At 46.5% G+C, this 18,370-nt stretch overlaps 1 pseudogene; it reads right to left on the bottom strand.

The window, feature by feature from the left end:
• Positions 1-6,341: 6,341 nt before the first annotated feature.
• On the bottom strand, positions 6,342-12,575 carry LOC141989773 (uncharacterized; annotated as a pseudogene).
• Positions 12,576-18,370: the final 5,795 nt, after the last annotated feature.

Below are 18,370 nucleotides of genomic sequence, written 5' to 3'. Positions count from 1 at the left end.
GACTTCAGAGGCAGTCCAACACATTGTTGCTGGAGGCTCCAGGACTAGGCTCTGCCCTTCAGCTCAGGCCAGCAGAAGAGTACGTCCACAGCTGTAGAAACACTTCAGCAACCAATTATTAGCATTGATATAATGTATTAAACTTGATATAATGTATTAAATTAACCTTGAAACAATATATGTCTGTTTCTCTTTAGAGAAAAATCTTTAATTTATAGTCTGTCCATTTATCAGACTACCGGGGGGTTGAATTTAGAGAGAAGCTGCTAGCAGAACAAAAATTATCAGGTGAGAAATTTCTCGTTCTGTTGCACAGCTTCTCTCCTCATTCATTACTCATGGGTAAGGCTGTGATTTTGTCATGGAAGTCACGGAATCTGTGACTTCCAAAGATCTCTGTGACATTTTTGCTTCAGACCCAGGGCGGCGGGGCTGAAACTGTCAACCGGTGGAGTCCCCCCGCAGCTCCCAGCCACGGCAGGCAGCAGGGGCCCCTGGCAGCTCTAAGCGACTGCCACGGGAAGACCCCATAGCCCAAGCCGCTGCTGCGGGCATCATGGGGACCCCCACAGCTCCAAGCTGCTGCTGCGGTTGGCAGGGATCTCTGCAGCTCCAAGCCATTGGGCAGCGGGGGGACCCTGCAGCTCCCAGCTGGTGTGGGCATCAGGGGGACCCCCATAGCCTCCAGCATGGGTGTTGGGGGGATGCCGCAGCCCCAAGCTGCCGCAGTGGGCATCAGGGGGGACCCCTCAGCTCCCAGTCCCACGGGGCAAGGGAGGGACCCTGTAGCTCCAAGATGCCAAGGTCAGAACCCACAGCTCGAAGCTGCTGCCACAGAAAAGGGGGACCCCGTGCTCTCAGCCACCATTGGTGGGGAGAACCCTGGAGCCCCAGAAATGGTGGGTGCTGGACCCTCCTCCTTCCCCATTTTGTCATAGTTATTTTTAATAAAAGTCAGGGACAGATAACGGGCTTTTGTGAATTTTTGGTTATTGCCCATGACCTGTCCATGACTTTTACTAAAAATAAACATGACAAAATCTTAGTCTTACTCAAGGGAAGTAGCGAGCGGTGAATCCAAGAAGTAGGGAGGGAAAGGACAAGCAGAATTTAATTATTATAGTAGGGTAATAGGCAGGAACTGAAGTTCCCCCAGATAATGCAAGAGCTTTATAAACTAAGGGGTTATGTGGGAACCAGCACAGTAGCACGTTCCTACCAAAGGATGTCTTTGCAGAGGAATGGAAGCTTAGTTGCAGATTTTCCTCAGATGATCCTCATACACTTCTCCCCCTGTGTTTCTAGAGACTTCTGTGAATAGTTTCCCAGATGCCTACCATGCCAACTGGCGCAGGATTTATACATCTTGCCTACAGCAACCTTGAGGCCCAAAGGACTTCGCATCATGGAGAGAATGAGATGGTACAGGATACAATTGGCATATGTACTCCATATGCTTGAGATACATCTGTAGAGTTCTAGGAACGCCCATTTATGCCACAACCTTCCAAAGGTTAGAACAAAACGATGGGAGAACTGTTTCCTAGGAATTGTGAAAAGAGGAATTTACCTTGAACAGAAAGGTTTCTGAAGCTATAAGAATAATCTTTTCCTCATGACAAAGGCAGTGTGGTTTTTGTAAGGTTATGGGAACTCATTCCAAAACTTGCCTTTCAGAGGTAACAGCGACTAGAAAGGTCAGTCACAGGCGTGTCTGATTTGTCATTGTGATAGAACTTAGCACCTGCTACTCAAATGAAGAATCCAATGTGTCCATCTACAAAATGCCCTCCCTCCCCCACACCTGAAATGGAAATTTGACCAGATCTGTTAGAAATCAACAAGCATAATTATTTATCTGGATACCAAACTGTACAATAGGTTAATGGAGAATCCATGTGCTGAAATACACTTCTCTTCCGATGCCCAGGCTGTTAACTGTAGGTGTTCCCAGTCTGACTGAAAGAGTCCCTGTGTCAGGAGCTCTAGTGTCTTCTGGTGTGGGGTCCTTGGCTGTTTAGCAAGTCCAAAGTGCTTTCTGGGTCAGTGGAGGACGAGGAGGAGAACCATAACTCTTCTTTTTCTTCTTTTCTGTATCCTTTATGGAACGGTCTTGAAAGGGAGCAGATTCTTCTCTAACCAGAACATGATTTATATTGCCACAGAGAAGCTTTGATCTCTGGTTACTTCCTAGCTATGGAAGGGATTAAACACTCATGCCTCAATCATCAGCCAATCCCTAGCAGGAAGTAGGAGGATACTTCCTCTGGGAGTACCATTATTGCCTACTATGTGGTTTCTTGCACCTTCTACTGAGGCAGCTGGTAGCGGTCATGGTCACAGAGTAGATATCAGACTAGATGGAATCACTGTCCTGGAAAAGTCCTGGAAAACGGTTGTGGTTTGGGTTTTTGTTGTTGGTTTTGGTGGTTATGTGTGATACATGTGTGGTACTTCTTCCCCTGGCTGTTTACAGAGGGGAGGTAGTACCCTATTCATCCTGGCATGAAGCCCACACAACAGAGGAAGGGTATTGATACCCATACCTCAGTAGTGGAAGTAGCTTGCTAGATGTCCCCGGGAGGCTGAAAGGCTGCCTGCCTTCCCCACCAAGCTGGCTAGCATCCAAGTTAGGGTTGCTAACCCTCCTGGTTTGGCTGGGAGTCTCCCGGAATTGGGCTTGATCTCCCAGAAGCTACTGAAGCCAAATCGGGAGATTTCAGGCCACTAAAAGTCCAGGGGTGCAGCTCCCTACCTGCCCTGGCTCTGTGCTGCTCCTGGAAGCAGCCCACAGGTCTCTGTGGCCCTTAGGTGCACGGTGGGCCAGGGGGTCTCTGTGTACTGCCCCCACCCTGAGCGCCAACTCCACAGCTCCCATTGGCCAGGAATGGGAAACCGCGGTCAATGGGGGCTGGGGCAGCACGCAGAGCTGATTGGCTGCCCCTGAGCCTAGGAGCCGCTGCTGGACATGCCACCGCTTCTGGGAGCCACCCAAGGTAAGCACCACCCGGCCGGATCCTGCACCCCCTCCCACACCCCAACCACCTGCCCCAGTCACCTCCTGCACCCAAACTCCCTCCCAGAGCCCGCACCACAAACCCCTCCTTCACACCAACTACCTGCTCCAGACTCCCACACCCAAACTCCCTCCCAGAGCCTGCACCCCCCTCCTCTACCCCTTCCTGCACCCCAACTCCCTGCCCCAGGCTCAGCCCAGAGCCCTCTCCCACAGTCCAAACCCCCTGGCCCCAGCCCTCAGCCCAGAGCCCGCACCCCTCCTGCACCACAACCCCCTTCCCCAGACTCAGCCCGGAGCCCCCTTCCACACCCAAAATCCCTCCCAGAGCCTGCACCCCCCTTCTCCACCCCTACCTGCACCCCAACTCCCTGCTCCAGAATCAGCCCGAAGCCCCCTGCCACACTCCGAACCCTTCAGCCCCAACATTCAGCCCAGAGCCCACACCCCCGCCTGCACCCCAACCACCTGCCCCAGCCCAGTGAAAGTGAATAAAGGCGGGGGAGAGCGAGCCACCGAAGGAGGGGGGCTGGAGTGAGCGGGGGACGGGGCCTCAGAGAAGGGGCAGGGCAGAGGGCGGGACAAAGGAGTTTGGTTTTGCGCAATTAGACAGTTGGCCACCCTAATCAGACTGCATGCCTATACATGCTCCGGTCAGGATAGCAAAGGGGCAGTGTGCATGTGTAGCGGGACCCACCCGCTGAAGTCCACAAACAGCTCAGAGACCTTTTTGCTGGTAAAACACCCAGTCCAGTTTATTTACAATATTAATTTCCACCACCCTTGTACTCTATATAGCTTCAATCCTACAGTTCTGGGGAGCCCTCAGCTCCTGAGGCAAACAGGGAAGAGTGAGCAAGCGACTGATAAGTGATCTCGCTCTCTCTCTCTAGCTATCTGCTTCCCACATTCTTCCTGTGTCTTTTGTACCATCTGCCTAATGGCTTAATTAGCTTCTTATTTCTCCTCAGCTCAGTCAGGCACACCTCTTTTCAATGAGATCTGCTCAGCCTCTGCTGTAACTAGAACTGCAATGACCAGAGTGCTGGCTCAGCTGCTGTTGCCCAATGCTCTGACACAGAGCACTGTGAGACGGGCTGTGTGTAGGAGAAAAGCCCCAGACGCACCCCTTAGGGAGAGAGAGAGAGGAGAAGGGGTATAACCCCTCATTTTCACCCCCACTTGTTCAGTAACAATACTAATCATTGCTGGATGAAGGACACACTTGTTTTTGCCTTTTGTGGAGTCTGTGGGATTTGTAGGCCTTACCTCTGAGTATCATGAGACTCCCCTGCTTCACAGTGGACAGAAGGGGAGCTGTGTAGGAGCCCTGCTTCTTTCCCCAGGGAGCTAGGACACACTTCAGTATCAGAGAGGAGATTCTGGATCCTTTCAGGGTTTTCCTCCTCCAGCCCAGATCTGATGTGGGACTTGCCGCCCGAACTAGACAGAGCTTCCTCCTCATCCTTGGGCCTTGTCTACACTACAAAATTACTCCGATTTTACAGAAGTCTATTTTTGGGAACAGACTGTATAAAGTAGAGTGCATGCGTCCACACTAAGCACATTAATTCGGCGGTGTGTGTACACAGTACTGTGGCAAGCATTGACGTTCCGAGCGGTGCACTGTGGGTAGCTATCCCACAGTTCCCGCAGTCCCCGCTGCTCATTGGAATTCTGGGTTGAGCTCCCAATGCCTGATGGAGCCAAAAATTTGTCAGGGGTGGTTATGGGTAAATGTCATCAGTCAACCCTCCCTCCATGAAAGCAACGACAGACAATCATTTCGCGCCCTTTTCCCTGGATTGCCCGAGCAGATGCCATAGCACAGCAAGCATGGAGCCCATTCAGCTCACCGCAGCAGTTATGACCATTGTAAACACCTCGTACATTATCGTGCAGTTTATGCAGAAACAGAACCTGAAAAACCAGGCGAGGCGGCAACGGCAGCATGGTGACGAGAGTGATGAGGACATGGACACAGATTTCTCTAAAACTGCGGTCCCTGGCAATTTGGAGATCATGGTGTTAAAAGGGCAGGCTCATGCCGTGGAACACCAATTCTGGGCCCGGGAAACAAGCACAGACTGGTGGGACTGCATAGTGTTGCAGGTTTGGGATGATTCCCGGTGGCTCCGAAACTTTCGCATGCGTAAGGGCACTTTCATGGAACTTTGTGACTTACTTTCCCCTGCCCTGAAGCGCAAGAATACCAAGATGAGAGCAGCCCTCACAGTTCACAAGCGAGTGGCAATAGCCCAGTGGAAGCTTGCAACACCAGACAGCTACCAGTCAGTCGGTAATCAATTTGGAGTGGGCAAATCTACTGTGGGGGTTGCTGTGATGCAAGTAGCCAACGCAATCATTGAGCTGCTGCTATCAAAGGTAGTGACTCTGGGAAATGTGCAGGTCATACTAGATGACTTTGCTGCAATGGGATTCCCTAACTGTGGTGGGGCTATAGACAGAACGCATATCCCTATCTTGGGACCGGACCACCAGGGCAGCCAGTACACAAACCGCAAGGGGTACTTTTCAATGGTGCTGCAAGCACTGGTTGATCACAAGGGATGTTTCACCAACATCAACATGAGGTGGCTGGGAAAGGTTCATGACGCTCGTGTCTTCAGGAACTCTGGTCTGTTTAAATGGCTGCAGGAAGGGATTTACTTCCCAGACCAGAAAATAATTGTTGGGGATGTTGAAATGCCTTTAGTTATCCTTGGGTTCATGAAGCCGTATACAGGCACCCCGGACAGTAGTAAGGAACTGTTCAACTATAGGCTGAGCAAGTGCAGAATGGTGGTAGAGTGTGCATTTGGACATTTAAAGGGTCGCTGGCACAGTTTACTGACTTACTCAGACCTCAGCGAAACCAATATTCCCATTGTTATTGCTGCTTGCTGTGTGCTACACAATCTCTGTGAGAGTAAGGGGGAGACGTTTATGGTGGGGTGGGAGGTTGAAGCAAATCGCCTGGCCACTGAATACGTGCAGCCAGACACCAGGGCAGTTAGAAGAGCACAGAAGAAAGCACTGCGCATCAGAGAAGCTTTGAAAACCAGTTTCATGACTGGCCAGGGTACCGTGCGACACTTCTGTTTGTTTCTCCTTGATGAAAACTCACCCCCTTGGTTGACTCTAATTCCCTGTAAGCCACCCACCCTCCCCTCTTCGATCACAGTTTGCTTGCAAAGGAAATAAAGTCACTATCGTTTAAAAAAACATGTATTTTTTATTAATTGATTATAAAAATAGGGAGATAACTCACAAGGTAACCCGGGTGGGGTGTGGGAGGAGGGTAGGAGGGAAGGAAAAGGCCACTTCAAAACCTGTTGAATGACAGCCTCCTGTTGCTTGGGCTGTCCACTGGGGTGGAGTGGTTGCGTGCCTGGAGCCTCCCCCCCACCCCCGTGTTCTTGGGCATCTGGGTGAGGAGGCTATGGAACTTGGGGAGGAGGGAGGGCGGTTAAACAGGAGCTGCAGCAGCAGTCTGTGATCCTGCTGCCATTCCTGAACCTCCACCAGATGCCGGAGCATGTCCGTTTGATCCCACAGTAGCCCCAGCGTTGCATCCTGCCTCCTCTGATCTTCCCACCGCCACCTCTCATCTCGATTGTCCCTCCTATCCTCACGTTCATTGGCCGCTTTCCTGTACTGTGCTACTGTGTCCCTCCACACATTCTGCCGAGCTCTGTCAGTGCCGGACAACTGCATGAGCTCAGAGAACATTTCATCGCGTGTGCGGTTTTTTTGCCACCTTATCTGAGATAGCCTTTGGGACGGAGGAGGGAGGCTTGAAACGTTTGCAGCTGCGGGAGGAAAAAAAGGGAGTGAAGTATTTAAAAAGATACATTTTACAGAACAACGGCTATACTCTTTCACGGTGAACAACACTATTCACATTACATAGCACATGTGATTTCGGTACAAGGTCGCATTTTGCATCTTATATTGAGTGCCTGCGGCTTTGGTGTTAGAGATCACACACGCAGCCCAGGGCAACAGAATTCGGCTTGCAGGCAGCCATGGTAAGCCATAGTCTTTTGGCTTCTGCAACCTTCATAACAGCAGAGCCCTCCTTTCCCATACCAAGCAAAGCCCATTGAGTTGGCCATTTAGTGCTGCGGTTTTCCTGTTAACGTGCAGCAGCAGAAACCAAACTAACCCCCCCCCCCCACCTCAATCCAATTCTCTGGGATGATCGCTTTACCCCTCCTCCCACCACGTGGCTGGTTTCAGGGAATATCCCTGGCTAGCTAAATGCAAACAGCTCAGCCCCAATGCCTACTCCCCCCACCCCCCATCACTTGGCTAACTGCGGGGAGGATTTCTTTTCAGCCACAGGCAAACAGCTCAGTAGGAGCGGCCACCTCTGAATGTCCCCTTAATTAAATTCCCCTATTTCAACCAGGTTACCATGAACATATCACTCTCCTGAGGATAACACAGAGAGATAAAGAATGGATGTTGCTTGAATGCCAGCAAACACCAGGACCATAAGCTGCCAGGCTTTGTCATGCAATGATAGCAGATTACTTGCTACTAGCACGGCGTGGTAAAGTGTCCTACCATGGAGGACGGAATAAGGCTGCTCTCCCCAGAAGCCTTCTGCAAAGGCTTTTACCGTACCTCCAGGAGAGCTTCATGGAGATGTCCCTGGAGGATTTCCGCTCCATCCCCAGACATGTTAACAGACTTTTCCAGTAGCTGTACTGGCCACGAATGCATCCCAAGCCTTCAGGGCTACCTAATCATTAAAAAATGCTTGCTTTTATAACATGTATTATATTTAAGAAAGGTACACTCACCAGAGGTCCCTTCTCCAGCTTGATTGGGTTGGGAGGGTATTTCAGTCAGGATGATAAAAAGATCCTGGCTGTCGGGGAGAACGGTGTGCTGTGTGCTCTCCTCAAGCTCATTCTTCTCCTCCTCATCTTCCCCGTCCGCAAAATCCTCAGGCATGGCGGAGAGTACCCCATCATCGGAGTCCACGGACAGGTGTGGGGTCGTGGTGGCCCCCCCTAGAATCGCATGCAGCTCAGCGTAGAAGTGGCATGTCTGGGGCTCTGTCCCGGAGCGTCCGTTTGATTCTTTGGTTTTCTGGTACGCTTGTCTGAGCTCCTTGAGTTTCACGTGGCACTGTGTTGCGTCCCTGCTGTAGCCTCTGTCCATCATAGCCTTGGAGATTTTTTGAAATGTTTTGGCATGTCGTCTTTTGGAACGTAGTTCTGATAGCATGGATTCCTCTCCCCATACAATGATCAGATCCAGTACCTCCCGTTCGGTCCATGCTGGAGCTCTTTTTCGATTCTGGGACTGCATGGTTACCTGTGCTGATGAGCTCGCCTGACCAAACAGGAAATGAGATTCAAAAGTTCCCAGGGCTTTTCCTGTCTACCTGGCCAGTGCATCCGAGTTCCGAGTGCTGTCCAGAGCGGTCAGAATGGTGCACTGTGGGATAGCTCCCGGAGACCAATACCGTCGAATTGCATCCACACTAACCCCAATTCGAAACGGCGATGTATATTTCAGTGCTAATCCCCTCATTGGGGAGGAGCACAGAAATCGATTTTAAGAGCCTTTTATGTCGGAAAAAATGGCTTCATTGTGTGGACGGGTGCAGGGTTAATTCGATTTAACGCTGCTAAATTTGACATAAACTCGTAGTGTAGACCAGGCCTGTCCTCAGAAGCTACTGACTGGGCTTTTCTCTGCTGGAGCCATGATTCCTTGGTAGGGTGGGGACCCAACAAACCAGTTGGACTTTGAGTCCCCTACCCTAGCAGTGCAAGGGTCAGGTGGCTGGCCACAGGCAGGACATAATTCAACCTCTGTAGAGCCTGTAAGTGCTACCTCACAAAGGGAACAGTGCTTAGATTTACATCAGGTGTTTGCAGAACAGCTCTGCTGTGGCTGAGTGGGGACAGAGGAGGCCAGCACAGAGGTGCTACAGCAGCAGATCCAGGTGGCTGAAACCACAATGCTGCTAGTTACTCGATCCAGGGGAGGAAGATAATAAGTCGCAACTACATGAAAACAAATACAAATACAGGTTTTAAAACTAAATGGTAGGGAGAAACTGAACCACCAACTTGTTCCACTGTTGGTGGCAGAAAATCTGGTGGTGTGAGCTGAAGAACAGAATTCTAGTCCTGGAGTCTCCAGTAACAACACTGGACCACCTCCAAGTTCCATGGGTGAGGGGCCTTAGGTCTTGAATAATGAATGAGGAGAGAAGTTGTGCAACAGAAATCCTTACTCAGCTGTTACCCAGGCAACATGCACATTGACTCAGACTCATAGACTTTAAGGTCAGAAGGGACCATTATGATCATCTAGTCTGACCTCCTGCATAATGCAGGCCACAGAATCTCACCTACCCACTCCTGCAATAAACCTCTCACCTATGTCTGAGCTATTGAAGTCCTCAAATCATGGTTTAAAGATTTCAAGGTGCAGAGAATCCTCCAGCAAGTGACCCATGCCCCATGCTGCAGAGGAAGGCAAAAAACCCCGAGGGCCTCTTCCAATCTGCCCTGGAGGAAAATTCCTTCCCGACCCCATATATGGCGATCAGCTGAACCCTGAGCACGTGGGCAAGATTCACCAGCCAGATATCCAGGAAAGAATTCTCTGTAGTAACTCAGATCCCACCCCATCTAATATCCCATCACAGGCCGTTGGGCCTAATTACCATGAATAGTCAACGATCAACTAATTGCCAAAATCATGTTATCCCATCATACCATCTCCTCCATAAACTTATCGAGCTTAATCCTGAAGCCAGATAGGTCTTTTGCCCCCACTGCTTCCCTTGGAAGGCTGTTCCAGAACTTCACTCCTCTGATGGTTAGAAACCTTCATCTAATTTCAAGTCTAAACTTCCTGATGACCAGTTTATATCCATTTGTTCTGTGTCCACATTGGTACTGAGCTTAAATAATTCCTCTCCCTCCCTGGTATTTATCCCTCTGATATATTTATAGGTAGCAATCATATGTCCCCTCAGCCTTCTTTTGGTTACGCTAAACAAGCCAAGCTCCTTGAGTCTCCTTTCATAAGACAGGTTTTCCATTCCTCGGCTCATCCTAGTAGCCCTTCTCTGTACCTGTTCCAGTTTGAATTCATCCTTCTTAAACATGGGAGACCAGAACTGCACACAATATTCCAGATGAGGTCTCACCAGTGCCTTGTATAATGGTACTAACACCTCCTTATCTCTACTGGAAATACCTCGCCTGATGCATCCCAAGACTGCATTAGCTATTTTCACGGCCATATCACATTGGCGGCTCATAGTCATCTTGTGGTTAACCAACACTCCAAGGTCCTTCTCCTCCTCTGTTACTTGATGTGTCCCCAGTTTATAACTAAAATTCTTGTTATGAATCCCTAAATGCATGATCTTACACTTCTCACTATTAAATTTCATCCTATTACTATTACTCCAGTTTACAAGGTCATCCAGATCTTCCTGTATGATATCCCGGTCCTTCTCTGAATTGGCAATACCTCCCAGCTTCGTGTCATCCGCAAACTCTATTTGCACACTCCCACTTTTTGTGCCGAGGTCAATAATAAAAAAGATTAAATAAGATTGGTCCCCAAACCGATCTCTGAGGAACTCCACTGGTAACCTCCCTCCAGTCTGACAGTTCACCTTTCAGTATGACCCGCTGTAGTCTCCCCTTTAACCAATTCCTTATCCACCTTTCAATTTTCATATTGATCCCCATCTTTTCCAATTTAACTAATAATTCCCCATGTGGCACCGTATCAAACGCCTTACTGAAATCTAGGGAAATTAGATCCACTGCATTTCCTTTGTCTAAAAAATCTATTACTTTCTCAAAGAAGATCAGGTTGGTTTGGCATGATCTATCTTTTGTAAAACCATGTTGTATTTTGTCCCATTTACCATTGACCTTAGTGTCCTTAACTACTTTCTCCTTCAAAATTTTTTCCAAGACCTTGCATACTACAGATGTCAAACTAACAGCCCTGTAGTTACCCGGATAACTTTTTTTCCCTTTCTTAAAAATGGGAGCTATGTTAGCAATTCTCCAGTCATACGGTACAACCCCGGAGTTTACAGATTCATTAAAAATTCTTGCTAATGGGCTTGCAATTTCATGTGCCAGGTCATTTAATATTCTTGGATGAAGAGTATCTGGGCCCCCTGATTTCGTCCCATTAAGCTGTTCGAGTTTCGCTTCTACCTCAGATATGGTAATATCTACCTCCATATCCTCATTCCCATTTGTCATACTACCATTATCCCTAAGATCCTCATTAGCGTCATTAAAGACTGAGGCAAAGTATTTGTTTAGATATTGGGCCATGCCTAGATTATCCTTAACCTCCACTCCATCCTCAGTGTTTAGTGGTCCGACTTCTTCTTTCTTTGTTTTCTTCTTATTTATATGGCTAAAGAACCTTTTACTATTGGTTTTAATTCCCTTTGCAAGGTCCAACTCTACTTGACTTTTAGCCTCTCTCACTTTATCCCTACATGTTCGGACCTCAATAAAGGTAGCTTTCCTTGCTGATCCCTCCCATCTTCCACTCCCTGTATGCTTTCTGCTTTTTCTTAATCACCTCTCTGAGATGCTTGCTCATCCAGCTTGGTCTACAACTCCTGCCTTTGAATTTTTTCCCCTTTCTTAGGATGCAGGGTTCCGATAGCTTCTGCAGCTTTGACTTGAAGTAATCCCAGGCCTCCTCTGCCTTTAGATTAATAAATTCTTCAGTCCAATCCACTTCCCTACCTAATTTCCTTAATTTTTGAAAGTCAGCCCTTTTGAAATAAAAAACCCTAGTCGCAGATTTGTTTTTGTTTATCCTTCCGTTCAGTTTGAACTGAATTAGCTCATGATCACTCGAACCAAGGTTGTCCCCTACAACCATTTCTTCTGAGGTCCTCACTACTCACCAAAACCAAATCTAAAATGGCATCCCCTCTTGTTGGTTCAGCAACTACTTGATGAAGGAATCCATCAGCTATTGCATCTAGGAAAATCTGAGCCCTATTATTATTACTAGCACTTGTCCTCCAATCTATATCTGGGAAGTTAAAGTCTCCCATGATCATGCAGTTCTAATTAGTATTTACTTCATTAAAAGCATTAAAGAGGACTCTATCCATATCCAAATTAGATCCCGGTGGTCTGTAGCACACCCCAAGCACTATCACAGGGGAGGCTCTAGTAGTTCTCTTCCCCAATGTGATTTTTGCCCAGACGGACTCTGTCTTATCTATTCCAGTGCTTCTTATTTCTTTACATTCTACCTCATCATTGATATACAGTGCTACTCCACCACCGTTACCTTTATTTCTGTCTTTCCTAAACAGCATATACCCTTCAATACCTCTAGTCCAGTCATGACTACTATTCCACCATGTTTCTGTTATCCCTATAATATCTGGTTTCACTTCCTGCACCAGTAGCTCTAGTTCCTCCATTTTGTTACCTAGGCTCTTCGCATTGGTGTACAAACATCTTAATTTTTGCTGTTTGGACTCGCTCACATTCTTTACCCGATTAGGCATGGACATTCTACCGCAAGTATGACCTATTAGACTGGTATCCACACTACCCTTCCTCCTTATGTCCATTCTCCTACCCACGGCTGTATCCTTTATTACTTTGTTTTCTTCCCTCTCAAAGATAATGGCGTGGAGATTACCTGGACATCTCCTAACCATCTCCCCCAAATTCCTAGTTTAAAGCTCTCTTAATCAGTTGTGCCAGCCTCCATCCTAGAAGTCTATTTCCTTCCCTACTCCGATGAAGTCCATCCCGAGAGAACAGTCCTCTGTCCATGAATGCCTACCAGTGGCCATACACCACAAAGCCCTCCTTACAGCACCACTGCCTGAGCCATCTGTTGATAGTCATAATCTTGTCACACTTTGGTGCCCTTCTCTTGGAACAGGCAGAATCCCACTGAAGATCACCTGAGCCTCGATTTCCTTAAGTGTCTTCTCCAGCCTGGCATAGTTTCCCTTGATACGTTCCAGTGAGGATCTATTGGTATCATTCGTTCCCACATGAAGGACGAGCAGTGGATTCTTTCCCGCTCCTTTAGGATCCTCTTCAACCTCAGGTCCACGTCCCATATCTTAGCACCCGGTAGACAGCACACCCTTCTATTCTCTGGATCAGCTCTGGTTACAGGACTGTCTATTCTCCTCAGTAGGGAGTCCCCAATCACGTAGACCTGCCTTTTCCTGGTGATGGTGCGATTCTCTGGTCTATTCCCTGTTCCCTCTGGCTGCAAGTCCTTTCCATTCTTATTCTCCCTTGTAATCCTCTCCAACCCATCCTGTATCCTCTTGGGGCTCATATTTGGTGTTGTCTCCATTGATTCTTCCCCTTTTCCTGTAGGACTAGCTGCTCTTCTTTTCTTCCTTGCCCTTCCACCTTCAGTGATCACCTGTTGTGCCCCTTCTTCATTTTTTAACTCTGCATACCTGTTCTTGAGCTCTATTTCTCCTTCACTAGCCTGTCTTTTCCTCTGCCTGGTTCTTTTAGTCACATGCTGCCACTGTCCATTTTCTTCACCCAGCAGTCTCCCCTCAGAGTTCTTCAGTCCTGCTTCCATCTGCAAGTCTGAGCTCTTCCCTTCAGCCGCCTCGTGTCTTTGCTCCATAATCTGCTCCAACCCCCTTCTAAACTCAACCAGACTTTCCACCTGCATCTCCAATCCTCGGATCTTTTCTTCCATCAGCTCTATCAGGTGGCACTTCATGCAGACAAAACTCTTTACAAGTACCCCCTCCAGGGTCATGTACATACCGCAGCTTCCACATCCAGCCATCTTCATTGTGTCTTCCACTACTTGGGTCACTACCACTGCTGCCTCTGTATCTGTCATAGCCTTCCCACCTAAATCCTGTTAGTCTGGGAAACAAACCACACCAAAACCCACTACCCACAGCAAAAACAAACCCCAAATGAGCACCGCAATACTAACTCCCACTCACAATCCCCTGTTTACAGCTCTGTTTGCTGGCTCCTGTGCCGCTGCCTGATTGGCTACCTTTATAGGACCCCTACTCAGAGAAGCCCCACCCCCTAATCAGGGCTCAGCTTCTCTCCCAGCACAAAGCCCCTACAAGCCTCTACACAAACAAATAATAAAAATACAAAACCAAATACAAATACCTTCTCCTCCAACAGAACTCCCACTCAAACTCCCCTGTTTACAGCTCTGTTTGCTGGCTCCTGTGCTGCTGCAGCCTAAGTAAGATCTGAGTGAGATCCGAGTAAGAATTACAGGATTTGTCTCCAATTATTCAACCTCCCACACATCTCTACCAGATATTCCTGTATGTAGAAAATTTATTTTTCCCCATGTCAAACTACATATAAGGCTAGACTGTGGTATTTAGCCACAGCCCAGAGTAGAGGGCAGTGCAGAGCTGCACTGTCCCAGAGAGATCTCTGTGATGGATTGTATTTCAGAAGCTGCAATATGTCCTGTGGGCTGGAGAGATTCAGGGGCAGCACCCTCACTGAACCTTTCCTTTGAATGCAAAAGCTGGGATTTTTCCTGGTCCTTGCATGAGGAAGCAATCACAATGGGTCAGAAGGTGCCTTGCATCTATCCACCCCCACCATACAGCTATACAAGGGTCAGGTACAATCTGATCACATCATTATGGGATTCTATATGATCCACACAGGGCCAAGTGCTTGAACAACAAGGAATGGTCAGACCTGCAGTATTTCATAGAGTAAATGCAATGTTTTTGCTTCTGAACACCATTAAGGGAGGACTGAGCAGTCTGTAAGACCTGTCTAGACTAGGAAAATAGGTCATATTTTAAAATGTTACATAACATAGTTTAACTACTATGTTTTTAAATACTGTGGACAACTCTATCTACACTAGTGTTTAAAAATGTGGTAGTTAAAATGTGTTTGCTCAGATATTTTTAAATACAATCTATTTCCTTGTCAAAACATACCCAGTGTGTGCTGTTGGCCCAACGAGGAAAAAAATGTAAAATATCCAATGAAAAAAAAAACAGTTGTGAAAAAAAGTTAGCTACAAATACTGATTAAAAATGATACTTGTAATAATCACAGTGGTTCTGCGTGGAATCCAAATCATACCAGGTTAGGCAAAATTCAGAATGGTATGCATCATTCATAGTCCCTTCCACCAAGAGGGCACAAATGCTACTGCATAGCCATAGCCTACCAAAAATAACCTTAATTTATAAATGGCAGCAATGGCTATTAGAAGTATCACAGACTTGGTCTCTTTTAATTTGTTCAAAAGATTTGAAATTAGTTTTGTCATATAAACCTTTCCACTATTTTTTTAAATTTTCTAAAAAAAATTATTTGGATCATAAAGAAAATCAAAATAAGAGCTGAAGAAAAAGAACCTGAGAGCTACCAGAAACTTGCCACTTGGCTTCAAATGAGTCCATGAGCTTTGATTTACGTAGCTCAAGGTTTTAATGCTCTATATAGAGGTTCTCAAATGTCATTGCACTATGACCCCCTCCTGACAACAAAAATTACTACATGACCCCAGAATAGTTAATACTTTAAATAAAAAATGCTTAGAAACAGGACCGGCATTGGGGGTGGCAAGAAGGCAATTGCCCAGAGCCCCACGCCACAGGAGCCCTGTGAAGCTAAGTTACTCAGGCTTCGGCTTTGGTCCCGCACAGCAAGGCTCGGGCTTCGGCTTTCTGCCCTGGGCCCCAGCAAGTCTAATGTCGGCCCTGCCCAGGTAACCCTATTAAAACGAATTCATGACCCACTTTGGGATCGCAAACCACAATCGCTGCTCTATTATGAAAAATAAGATCATCAACTATTTCCTGTTTAATTTTAAAGGCAGTCGATATATTTCCTTAATTGTCAGTGATATGGCAGCGATGCATACAGAAAATGGAAATAGGAAGGCTAGCCCATACCCCTAGTACTGTGAGATAGATTAAATGTATTGAAATGAATCATTACTCGGCCAATTATAGAAGTGAAAATATTTCAGTATTCCGGTTTTGTAAAATCTACAGTATCTACCATAAAGGATAGAACAAACTGAAAAACAGGACACTTAGCCAGCATTATTTAAAATAGCCGGAACCTGCCAATATTAAGCAAAGGGAAATTTGTCCAGTTAATCATAACTGACAGAGTTTGATTGAAGTGTTTTTAAATGTAAATCAAAGAGCTTATAAAATGTCCATGGCTAAATTCATTCCATGGTGATGGCAAGACTAAATTAAAAAAAATTTACTGTAGATAGTGCAAAGAAAGCATCCAAGGGAAAGGTTTGATTTCTGTTCATTTTGATTTAACTCTGATGTTGCAGTTTCCACAAGGAGACTGTCAAAATCTCATGACCCATAACTGAGGGGTGTGGAAGGAGGAAAAGGGTAAGAAAGGACAAGGCCTTGATACCACATGATTTAACAACCCACCAGCCAAAAAACTGCTGTTACAGTAACATGAAACATGCAAAAATACCTTTGAATGCTTATTTGTACACCCCATTACCACTGTTAAATTGAGAATGTGTGTATATATGGTTAATTAGGTGCATAACCTTATTTGCATATGCAATCATTATAACTGTACACACCAATAGGGGCACAAGTATACTCACTTTTTGTAAACTCGGGAGGCGGGGGGGCGGGAAAGAGGACATTACCCTTCACAAATTTGGTCTCTATTATCACAAACCCATCACTCAATATTCATCTTTTCATAGGGAAGCAAAGCAGGAGTGGGGAGACTGTAGAGGAGGAAAAACAAACAAGAAAATGGGGTACCTCCCCCCCCAAAGTGATCAGAACTGAGTATGCCCATCCTGGGCTGAGCAAACAACCAGTAATAAAAGAGCCATTGTCACTGAGTCAAACTGAAACTTCTGAAGAGTAGAACTGGCCATAGAAAGCTATGTTACTATGATACTGGGAAGTTAATTTATTTCCTAATAGCCACAAAAATTTGTTGTTTGTAATGTCAGTCTCAGGAGTTCTCTTTACTGAAGTTACAAACTCTAGAGAAACTGTTTGACTTTGTCATCTGTCAGAAACCTAAGAATTCTACAGGCTATTGCAAAAATACTATAAATCTCTTATTTATTACTGCAGAGCTGGAGGCATGAATTGCTCTTTGACCTTCCCCTTTTCTAATAAACTAGGCTGACAGCCACTTTTACCTCTCTGGCATATATTCTTTCTTAGATTTAAGAAAAAGCTTCTCCATCAAATAAATGTCCACTAATTAAAGCTCTAATGTAGTGGAAACCAATTTAAACTATCTATACAGGGTGATGTGTTGCTGACATCAAGTATTATGCTTCTAATATTCTAGTGCTTCTGTATTGTGAAGTTCCACAGTACAAAACAAAAGGCACCATATTGGTACAGCTGAAACATAGTGGGAGAAATCTTCGCCCCACTGAAGTCCATGGGAGTTTTACCATTTACTTCAATGGAGCTTGGATTTTACCCATTAAAAACAAACAGTTGTCCTTCATGTGAACTGTATCTGCTGAAGATTACTGGAACAAAAGTCTAGTTAATATTTTATAGGTTCTACATTTAATTTCTAAATTTAACTCGTACATAAAAATCCTTTTTTCCTTGCATTGGAATAAGCAACAGTTTCACCATTTGCTTTGTCACCGTCATAAAGCTTAAGGCCAGAAGGGACCACCAGATCATCAAGTCTGACCTCCTGTATATCACAGGCCACCAGCACCACTCAGCACCCACACACTAAACCTAGCAACCCAAAATTAGACCAAAATATTACAGCCCACAGAAGACTAAACTATTATGTGCCACAAGCAGAGAATGGGACAGACGGAGGTGCTCCAATGCCTGAGGCCTTTGCAAGGCAGTGAATTGATTAAGTGAGATATACCCCAATAATACCAGCAAGTGACCTGCACCCACGTACTGCAGAGGAAGGCAATAAACACCGAAACTCACTGCAACCTGATCCAAGGGGAAATTCCTTCTTGACCTCACATATGGTGATTTGTTAGACCCTAAGCATGTGATCAAGAACCAGCCAGCCAAGCATATAAGAGAGTGAATGCTCAGTGCCATCTCAGAGCACTGACCCACCCAGTCTGGTATCCCATTCCAGTCATGGCTATCTCTGACACTTCAGAAGCAGCAGACCAAAAAAACCTCAACAACCCAGAATACACTGGGGAAAGTGGTGGAATCCCTTCCTGACCCCTACAGGCGAGTATCTGAAGTCCCAAAGCATGAACTTTTAGGAACATAAGACATAAAGCGGAAGGCACCGTAGGGCTGCCAAACCCTGCCCTCCACCATCAGGAGCAGATCAGCACAGCACGCAA

Source organism: Natator depressus, chromosome 6 (genome assembly GCF_965152275.1).
Source record: "Natator depressus isolate rNatDep1 chromosome 6, rNatDep2.hap1, whole genome shotgun sequence".
Lineage (NCBI taxonomy): Eukaryota > Metazoa > Chordata > Testudines > Cheloniidae > Natator > Natator depressus.
This window is presented reverse-complemented; position numbering and strand designations above follow the sequence as displayed.